Source organism: Cavia porcellus, unplaced genomic scaffold (genome assembly GCF_034190915.1).
Source record: "Cavia porcellus strain 051 isolate PalLab524CR breed Dunkin Hartley unplaced genomic scaffold, mCavPor4.1 scaffold_50, whole genome shotgun sequence".
NCBI lineage: Eukaryota > Metazoa > Chordata > Mammalia > Rodentia > Caviidae > Cavia > Cavia porcellus.
Window position 1 is genome coordinate 2492862 of NW_026947533.1, and position 9438 is coordinate 2502299.

Below are 9438 nucleotides of genomic sequence, written 5' to 3' on the forward strand. Positions count from 1 at the left end.
GAGAAGCCAGGCAGGTGCAAGACAGGATTGAGGTGGGATGTGGAGGCGCGTGGCTCTGAGCCATCCATGGCATGGCCTGCCCAGGTTGGTCCAGGAGGAGTGTAATCTTCCTTTGAGGCCAGGGGGTGGGGCCAAGCGGTTTCAAGGGCGGTTCCAGGGGCGGGGCCATAAGCAGGTACCCAGTAGGTGCAGAGCCTTCCTGTGAGGCAAGAAAGATGCAGTGGGCATGGAAGTGGGGTTTTAGGGACCCCTGAGGTCAGTTTTGGCTGCAGGTGGAGGTCTCTGGTGAGGCTTCTGGGACACCCTGCCCCAGGTCCATTATGAGCGGAAGCAGAGGAGTGGACTGAGTCTGAGGCTTGGAATTTATAGATGTCTGGACTCAAATCTTCCCGGGCCTGACACCTTAGGCACATTGCTTCTCTTCTGGGAGCCTCAATTTCCACTATCCTTATTCTCCTACTACTTTCTTTTGAAATACTGTGGGGTTTTGCATTCAAAAAAGAAACCGTGATGAATGGCAATACTCATCTCTTGGCACTACTGTGAAGATCCAATGAAAACCTGCAGAGGTCTTGCATGTTTCCTAGCATATAGCAAGTGCTCAGATACCATTGTTATTTGCGTTGTTACCCTTCTTTTATTACAGAGAAATGAGTGCTTTTAGTACCGCCCTCTGATTTCTTTATATCTTAAAAGTACATTTACATGTTAATCTAACGTACTAAAAAGCATATACAGCACTTACGGGAGTCAGGCCAGGGCCTCTCTGAGGGACTTCACATATGTTAATTCTTACAAGAGTCTGAATTAGGAGCTATCTTCATTTTCATAGCTGTGTAAGTCTAGACACCAACATTAAATACCATTTTCAATGACAAAGCAGTGGACAAAATTTTAAGCCAGTGGGCCTGGCACCAAAACCTCCATTCACTAACCCATACTTAGCACAGCAACGCTGCAGTTCCACTTTGGATTTTTCACATGAGTGTGGCATGAAATTTTTCATGGGAGGTTGCCCAGGTAGCTAGAGGCAGTTTGTGTCAGGGTACACTAGAGAATCAGATTTAATTTGTATACATAAGGAGTTGTGTACATAATTCATGCACATAAATTTGTGTACATAGAGGGTACATAAAGGATTTACAAAGGAGGCTTAAGATGGCCACCTGTAGAGTCAGGTGGAGAACTCAAAAGGGCCAGGTGCTCATTGGAGATGCAAAAGATCCACTCACAAGTCAGAGTCACAGACCTCACTGCACAGTCCTGAGAGAGTCCCTGGCAGGAAGCAGAAGAATCTGTGCTAGGAGTCTGGAAATGACACCTAAGGGGATGGCAAGGACTCAAACTCTTCTGAAGAGGCAGAAGCCAGACTTTCTCCTTTCCCTTTTACTGCCTCCAGGATGCAGGCCTATTGGTTCCCCTCCACACTCAGGGAAGGTCTTCCATCTTCAGCGAGTCAGTAATTTTCATACAAATTCAACACTGTGCTGAACCAATCAGATAGGTGTTCTTTGTTTGTTGGTTTTTGGTTTTTTGAGACAGGGTTCAGGCTGGCGTTGAGCTCACTGTGTTGCCCAAGCTAGTCTCAAACTCAGAATTTCTTGCTTCAGCTTCCCAAGTGCTGAGTTTATATGTCTGCACCACCACACCCAGTTCCTCCTTCCTTTGAATACACTGATTCCATCATTCTTGCCATTTTCTTCTAAGTCAATTCTGGAAGTCCTCTTATAAGGATATTTACTTTTACTGTTGTGCCTGCCTCAAGGTCTTGAATCAGTTCAAACTATTTAACTTTCATGATCATTTTGATTTTTGGAAGAATCAGAAGTCACAAGGGTCCAGATCTGGTGAATCAGGTGGATGAGGACACAACATAATGTATTTAGGAGCCTTCCTTTCCATTGGATGGCACTCAGCAGCAACACTAACTATAATGTTTATCCCAATTTCTAAAGACACTCGCAAAAGAGGACTTCCCAACTGCTTCAGAAATTGCAAGAACAAATGGAGAAGTGTTTCTGAAGCAAGGAGGAGCATTTTATTTAATTTATTTTTAATGAGGTGTTTTTTAAGGAGGATTAATGGACATGTATCTTTCATTGTACCAAATTTAAAGAATTTGAATCTTAGCTGTATATTTGGGTCAGCCCTTGTACTTCTTCCTTGAGGTTGTTAATTAAACATCTGTATATTCACTGTCCCTTGTACAAAATGATTGTAACTAGAAGTGTTTAGAATTTCTGAATTTTTTGTTTATTGGAGAAATTGCATAGATATCATAAATTGTTTTGAGGATGGGACCCAAGTCTAAACATAAAATTTATTTATAATTCATATATACTTTATACTCATAGACTGAAGGTAATTTTATACAATATTTCTAATAATTTTGTATTTGACATGGGCAGTGTGTTGCTTCTCTGGTGTGGGACTCTGAAAATGTAGATAAGGGCAAAAATTAAATAGATATTGTGAACATTATCTAATGAGATGGGGAATAAGGGATGGGGAGGGAAAAGGAAAAAAAAAGAAAAGAAAAAATGAGAAAAGAAGGAAACAAAGCTTTCATAAATAAGGAGGTGAAGGGAGTTGAAGGAAAATTAGGGGAATGGAGAACAAAGATTCATATCATGTATGGTACAAACTTCCCATGATTAACATGATCATTATTTATACCTAAAATGTGCCAATAATCTTAATTAAAAAACATTTTGTATTTTAAAAAAATTTCTTTTTGAGGCATTTCCTACCTTTGGCACTATATCAGTACTCAAAAAATTTTGGACTTTGAAGCATTTCAGACTTCAGATTTTGGATTAGGAAGGCTCAGTCTATATTTGCATAGTGATTTGATAAATATCCTCCCTACCTCAATAGACTGTAAGCTGCATTGTGAGGGTATGAGAGCAGGCTCTTTGCCCCTACTGGTGTCAGGGTTTATGTCAGTGACCCTCCCAAGCCTCATGCAATCGTGGATGTGGCCAAATCCAGTATTTCTGGTTGCTTCATTGTCTAGTGCTCAGACTGGTGGTATGTGTGCTATACCTGCCCAGCTGTGGAGCCAGCATACAGTGTACTTGAGGGAAGAAGGTGTGTCTTTCTCTTTTGCTGTTCTTGCTTGATGCTTGTAGCTGCCATAAACTGCTGCCCCACAGCCATGTCATTTTGCCTTGGAGCCAACTGAGTATGGGCTGAAACCTCCAACCTGTAAAAAATAAACCTTTCCTTCTTTCACATTGAGTGTCAGATATTTTGTCTCAATAACCAGTGAAAAGTAACTAAGACAACTGGTAATCACTGTTTCTCAGTACCCAACTCAATACCTGACACAAAACTGGTACACTTTTGTTGACAGAAAGAAAACAAGCAGTAGCACACATAGATTTGTATCACACAGAATTTCACAACTTCCAAGGCTCTGCAGTGAAATTAGGTCTCATCAGTTTTCCTCTCTCTAGGCACTAAGCTTGCCATTTCTTTTGCTTTATTATAGCAAATAATGCTCCTCTATCCATGTTCCTTTCTCCCTATGGTCTTAGAAATCAATTGTAGGCTATTATACAATCTCATGCTGGGCATGGAACTCAGGACCTCCTGCATGTTAGGCAAGTGCTCTACCTCCAGATAGATTCCAGCCCTCCCTTTCTTGTTTCTGGAGTTTAGGCCATAGGAATGTACTATGGTGAATATCCAGCCCAAATGACTCACCATGGAACTGTAATTTTAGCCCCAAGCTGACTGAAGATGTATGACAGTCTACAGTAATCAAGAAGTGTCCAACTGAGCCTAGTCAAACCAGAAAATTGGGTGATCGTTATAAAATTTTGCAATAAGGCACTGAGTTTGGGAATGCTTTGTTATACAACAATGGCCGTCAAAGACAAGAAACAGATTACTTACAAGGGAACACCCATCAGAATTACAGCAGACTTCTCAGCACAAACCATCAAATCACGAAGAGCGTGGGGGAATATAATTCAAGCTTTGAAAGATAATAACCTCCAGCCAAGATTGATATATCCTGCACAACTGTCCCTAGAAATTGGTGGAAAAACAAGGTGCTTCCAGGATAAAGAGGAACTAGGGGAATTTGCAACCACCAATTCAACTCTACAGAGATTACTGCAGGATATTCTAAAAATGAAAAATACCAAGATTCCAAAAATAGTGGCAGAGCAGCCACAATGAATGCAGCAGAAAGTGAAATGAAGAGGACAAACTGAAAACTAATGACAGAAAAAGAGCTCAACAGGAATGAGCCAGAGAAGGTTGAATGGTAGGAACAGCCATTTTGGAGAAAAGAAGACATCATAATAGGTAGTGCTGATTTAATATCCTCTTGTTTTCAAGTCCCATCAAGCTTTTGTTCTTCTGTCTCCATCAGTTCTAACATTTTATATCTTATTGGATTTTATTATATGTGATAATATAACAAGGAGATTATACAGAAACCATTGTTCATTTTCTGTTAGTTGATTCTAAATACCCTGTGATACTGTCATTCTCTTGAACACTTTTACATTGTCTTGATATGTTTGATGCTACTGTATATGAAGTTATACCCAAAGTTTTAAGGGTAGAGGCACTATGGTAACTACTATTATGTTGAGATTATCTTGTGGTGAAACACTATTTTGCTTAAATGGCTATGTTTTGACCTGCACTGTTTTGTTGTTATGGCCTCTTTTTTATCTCAATCTCCTTTCTATTATCTACTTTTTCAGTTTTATCCATTTAATTAAGGGAAAAATAAATAAAACTAGCAGGATATATTATAGTAACCCACTTTAATTTCCTATTAACTTGATTTGAAACTCTGTATTGCTCTCCCCATCATGTTTTGTCTGATTTTCCTCTCTTCTGTTATGCTTGATATGAAAGTATAGCCAACAATTATGATGACAATAAGATTCATTGTGACACCCATTCTGGTTGATTACTATCTTCTTTTGAAGTCCTCTAATGTCTCCAATGTTTTGGTTTTATTGGTCTTACTCTTTACTGTTTTGTTCAATTTTATTATAACTGATGATATAGGCAATTCTTTTTAAGAGAACAAGGAGCATTATGGTAACCATTGTTAATCACTTTGTATTTTGTTTTTACATTATGTATTATGTCAATTCTTTTGATTTGACTGACTCTGTCCTGGTATGTCACATTTGGTTTTACTTTCTTCAAAAAAATGTAGTAAGAACTGTGGGAGTAATAAAACCCAAAATGTGTAATTGTCATTTTACAAAAGAAAAGAAAAGAAAGTTCTCTAAAAGATATAACTGCGTATATATTTAAGTGTATAAGATAGATAACCATATTACTGAGTTTTGTTGGATCATTGAACAAGGCTGTTTGCAGTCTCACTGTTTGAAAGTCCCCTCTATATGCTTTAATTTTGTAACTTCAACAACTATTTCTAAGATGACAATATGTAATTAACTAGTGATTTCCTACTGTTTTTCTGAAATTCTGTATGACTTGTACCCTTTTTCTGTTTTTTTTTTTTCTTCTTCAAAAAATAAAAATAAAACATGGAAACAACTCCCAAAAGGTGGATGAACAAAAGGTGGTAGCTATATGTCCTAAAATATTATGTTAAGTGAAAGAAAACAGACAGAAAAGGAAAATATTATATGATTCCATGTATGGGATGACCCAGAAAAGTCCAAATCATAGAGACAGACAGTAGAATGGTATTTCCAGGAGTTGAAGGAAGGGAAACAAACTTATTAATGGGAGAGTTCACAGTTTCAGTTTGGAAACAGAGTTTTGGAGCAGGATGGTGCTGATAATTGCACAAGGTAAATGTTATTAATGACACATAACTGCTCACTGACTAAAGCAGTGGATTTTGTGTTGTACATATTTTAACGCATTTTAGACAGTAGATAGGAGATGATAAAGTGGACAGAAGAGATGAGTGGATTCAGCGACAATTCTGTGACACTCTGTTCACTTTTGATGAGTAATAGTCTCCTGGGTCCTGATCATAACACACATCCCATATATTACTCAAAGGACAGAACTTAAAGTTGAAACTTCCAGTCTACTGACCATGTACATCTGATTCTTCACCTATACTCAGTAACACATCTCTGATTGCTTCATTCTGAGCAGAGGATGGAGTAGAAGAAGCATTTGGGAAAGGTCTCCATGACCAGTGCTGTCCTCACTGTGGTCCCAATCTACAGGCCTGTGGTGGGGTCCAGGAGACTCCATCTGTGGTTCTTTCTTTATTAAGGCAATTTTCTATCTAAAATTCAGCATATGTCCTGGAGCACACAGCCCAGTGGCATTTCATGCACTCAGGGATGTGAGACCCTCATCATGCCTGGTAAAGAACACCTTCACCATGCCCACTGGTAACTTAGGTTCATTAAACTGTCATTCTCCATCGCCCATGCTCAGCTATGGACCACTATTGTGCTTTCTAAGGATTTGCCTGTTCTTGATGTTAATATAAATGGAAACTTAAAAATAAGTAAATATTTACATTTTAAAATAATTTGATTTTTTTAGTCACAAAAGTTCTAACTCATGAAAGAATACATTTAACAGTATGTTTTTGTACACATCTCATTTAAAAGGATAAAAGACAAATGAAAGCAATTCCCACATCTGACCTAAAAGTAAGGGTGACATTATGGTAAACTATAAAAGCTGTGTAGGTTGAAACACATATGTAAACATAAATACAATTGTCTTGGTCATGCTTGCCCATTAGTAGGACACAGAATCCAAGACCTACAACTGGGAAGAGGAGATGTTTAATCTGGCTTATGCTTTCAGGGGATTCAGTCCTGCTTGGTTCCAAGCCAGGGACACCACAGCAGGAGGGTGTGATGGAGCAAAGCTGCTCAGTTCATGGTGGCCAGGAAACAGAGTAGAGGGACAGTGCCAGGGAGGAAGGGGCTACAGACTAGATGGAGTACCTAGGGTCACTTCTCCATGACCTGTACAGGTGAGCCCAGAAGTACACTTTACTAAGCCTTTGGACAGCTCTCAAGCCTGTCAAGTTGACAATGAAGATTAATCATCACATAGCAGAAGTTTTGTGATGTTAAAATTATAAGTGATATACATATGTTCAGATATACAGTATTTTGGGTTTTTTCCATCTTTAAAATTCTATCTATAGGCAAAAAATGCTGAATTTTATGTAATAGAAACAACTTTTCCTTAGGTAAATTTTATAAAATCAACTCAAAAAACTGAAAATTATAAGAACAGGGTTCAAAAACATAGGAAAAGCCAGAAATCTTAACTCTGCTTTGAACAACTACTTTGAAAGACAGCTAAAAAATTTCTGAGTTAAACATGCAAGACATGAAATATTCAACTTCACACTAAGTATCTTCCCCTGGGAAATCAGTGCTACAGCTATACAAACACAAGAATGACTGCAGCAAATTTATTTTTAAGGTCAAAACTGGAAACACAACACAGGGCCTCAACTGATGGACACATGAGGATCTGTGGTTCATCCACACAGTGGGATGTGATGGCTCAGCCACTGACAAGGAGTAGCACACTGGAAATCTAACATGGTTATGGGATTGAATAAACCCTACCAGCTCTCCCAAAATGAAAACAAACACAAAATCCAACAAAAAAACTCCTTGCATCCTGGGTGGTTACAGACCTGTGACCTCTAGAAAATACAGTGTCTCCCAGAGACAAAAAGCAAATGCATTGCTTAGGATGGAAGGAGGCAATTGTAAGGAGCCATAAGGAAAATGTGAAGGTGATGCATGTATCACCACTGGGGTGACAATTTTCAAGGGCCTCGTGTATGTCAAGATTCCTAGCGGATTTTTTGTTTGCTTTTTAGTTTTCATTTTGTTTTGCTTTTGGCAACAGGAACCAAATTCAGGACACTGTGCTTGCCAGGGAGTACTTTGGCTCTGAGCTATATCCCTGGCCCATGTCAAGATTCATCCAATTTTGTAGTTTAAACCTGTAAGTTCATTATATATCAATTATAATGAAATAAAATTGCTTTTAAACCACTTCTCATCTGAGCTACCCACCATATTTTGTTTACTTATAGATTTACTTACAAGCAATTTTGTTTATTTATAGGTTTATTTCTAAGCAGGTTTATTTACTTATAGATTTATTTATCAGAAATTTTGTTCAGTTATAGATTTATTTATTTTTTGCTGTACTGGAGATTGAAACTTTTGCCTTGTTCCTTTTAACATAATTTATTTCCATACAGGGCCTTGTTAAGTTGCTAAGTTGTTTACATTGGGCTTATATTTTATCACATTTATTTTTGTATTTTATCACATTTTGTAATGTATCACATGTATTTTTGTATACTGTAGGATAACAAGGATAACTAAATTGAGTAGTCTCAAGTAAATCAAAAAATACAACGTAACAAACACTATCTGGGTGTGATTACATGCATGTAATCCTGGCACTTATGAGGCTGAGTCAGGAGGATTGTTGCAAGTTCTAGGTCAGCCTACTTTACACAGTGAATTGAAGGTCAGCCTGAGCTGCACAGTGAGACCTTGTCTCAAAAAATACATTAATAAAATAAAGTAAATAAGATAAAAACTTGGACTAAGGCAAGTTATTATCTTCTAGTCCAGAACAAAGACATCTTTAGTGCATTTACTTTAGAAAGTGTTATGATTTATATCTGGGTGTCCCCCCCCCAAAGCCTCATGAAGTCACAAAGGCAGCTAAACCTAGCATCTGTGATTAGTTCATTGTTTAGTTCTCTGATTGGTGATGAAAGTGCTTCCCCGGACATCGATTTGAATTACTGGAGTAAAAGAGGTCTCACCAGTGCATTTGGTGAGAGGAGTGAAAAAGTCTTGTAATTCAAAAGGAAATCACCACTTGTGGACAACAGGCACAGGAAACAGCCTCCCAAAGCTGATTCATGTAGGCACAAATTACTGAGATGTGCTGTGCCCCCATTCAATGGCACATTTTAAGGCAGGAGGTGAACAGCACTGGAGGGAAAATGGGTAACAGAGCAGAGTCCTGTAACACAGCTCGCGTCACAGCTATATACAGAACCGTCCTTAGACCTCACAGGACTAATAAAAGAGGTTTATCCAACACAAAATGCTGCAAACATTTTCAAGATTTATTTTCAAGAGTTTGATTCGCAGTGCTGTTTGAAGCAGGAAGGAACTGGGACCCTCCCTGCCTCCACATAGAGCATGCACAGGAGAGCTGTTTGGAGGATGTCGTGCATGACTGTTGGAGGGAACTCTGCCCTGGACCATAAAGGTGCAGATCTAGGGATGAAAAACTCCTGGCACAGCAAGGTTTTCCAAGGGCCAGCCAGTGCCCTGGGAGTCTACACTGTAAACCAGTGCTTCCTGACAACAGGGACAACACCGGGCGAGGACATTTGGATGCCAGAGTGGCCAGTCAGGTGAGGGAAGCCCTGCCTGACACAGCTGAGCAAAGAGT